This window comes from Lynx rufus, unplaced genomic scaffold, assembly GCF_022079265.1.
Source record: "Lynx rufus isolate CCGP_SWC_20201006 ecotype Redwood Valley unplaced genomic scaffold, mLynRuf1.p SCAF_17, whole genome shotgun sequence".
Classification (NCBI taxonomy): Eukaryota; Metazoa; Chordata; class Mammalia; order Carnivora; family Felidae; genus Lynx; species Lynx rufus.
Genome location: NW_025814831.1, coordinates 48,652,999 through 48,654,925, shown reverse-complemented (window position 1 = coordinate 48,654,925; position 1,927 = coordinate 48,652,999).

The window sequence follows — 1,927 nt, the reverse complement described above, 5'->3', positions numbered from 1 at the left end:
CTCCCAGAACATGATCTAAAGCGGCTTCTGGGGCTCAGAAGTGTCACGTGGACTTCTGTCCACATCCCATTGGCCAAAGCAAGTCACATGGCCAAGCCCACGGTGGGAACCCGGGAATGGAGGGGAAGTAGACTCTGTCCCACAGGGAAGGGGAGCCTAGAGGGAAATATTTGCTGAACAGTATTTAATCAATTACAGCAGCTCTTCAAGGTATTGCATATTTAATGAGGTAATAAGGTATTGCTTGAGCTAGTTTTTCCTGAAAGTGTTCGCGAGCTGAAAAAGGAAAGAATGGACAATGAGAAGGTGGAAAGCAGCAAAATGAGAAACTTGCTGTATAATTCCCTAGGAGGAAATCTCACACAAGCTCCTGGCCACCTCTAAGTAGTACTACCAAAAAAAAAAAGGGGGGGTGGGGGTGGGGCTAGGTGGCTCAGTCCTTAACCTTAACCTTCAGACTCTTGGCTGTGGCTTAGGTCATGATCTCGCAGTTTGTGAGTTCGAGCCCCATGACAGGCTATGAGCTGTCGGTCCAGAGCCCGCTTGGGATTCTCTTTCTCCTTCTCTCTCTGCCCCTCCCACCCCAAATAAATAAACTTAAAAAAAAAAAAAGGGGGAGTTAAAAGCATCACTTCAGAGCAGGGTGGATCCTTATTTTGAGGGGCTTGTATATATGATTTAGGGCCTTTAAGAAAAGAAATGCCAAATTACAAATATAAACTCAAATTTAAAAGTGTTTATTTAAAATGAGAAAATAAACCACAAAGCATATGTTTTGAAAAAATTGATAATTAACAAAAAATATCCCCCCCCCAAAAAGATATTTTAATTAACTAACTACTGATACACCTCTATATGTCTTTCTACATATTTGGGATGCAAAAAATTTGATAATACCTTCATTTGACAACAGTTTTGTTACATCACTTCTACATGGAGAATTGATAAAGGTAGTCATTCCTCTGACATGATAGCTTCTGACTCTATAATTCAAAGTGTTTCTCCTCCACAAGTCACACTTCCAGCACTGGACACCCTGGGGTATCTTCATAGTGTGATATTACCACTGGTTCTGGAGCTTCATGTTAGCTGAGTTCACACGTTGGTCAGGAAGAGCATAACTGGAAATAACCAAAATGTCTACCAACTGAGGAATGGATGAACAAAATGGAGTATTATGTAGCCATAAAAATGAATAAAAAACTGACTCATGCTATAACAGGAGTGAACCTTGAAAACATTGTGCGAAGTGAAGAAAACCAGACACACAAAAGGTCACATATCATATTATTTCTTTTATTTTTATTTTATTTTTAATTTTTTTTAACGTTTATTTATTTTTGAGACAGGGAGAGACAGCATGAATGGGGGAGGGTCAGAGAGAGAGGGAGCCACAGAATTTGAAACAGGCTCTAGGCTCTGAGCTGTCAGCACAGAGCCTGACGCGGGGCTCGAACTCATGGACCGCGAGATCATGACCTGAGCCGAAGTCGGATGCTTAACCGACTGAGCCACCCAGGCGCCCCGTATTATTTCTTTTATAGAAAATGTCCAGAATCAGCAAATTTGAAGAGACAGGAAGTAGATTAAGAGGGGATTAAGGGATCAGGAGCTGGCTGGCCACGGGGGAAGGAAAGAATGGAGAGTAACTAATGGGGTTTCTTTGGGAAGGCGGGGTGTGAAAAGGTTCTAGAATCAAATAGTTGTGATAGTTGCAGAGCCTTGTGAATACTCTAAAATAACTGAATTATATGCTTTAAAAGATTCGATTTTATGGTATATGAGTTATATCTCAATTAAAAAAAAAGAGAGAGCATTCCCAAAAGCCATTGCTACATTCAAACAGCTGGCAAGAACTATGCCCAAAAGTGCCTGCAAACTATGTAAATACATCACACTGAACGAAATTCACTGTATCTTTGCTTTG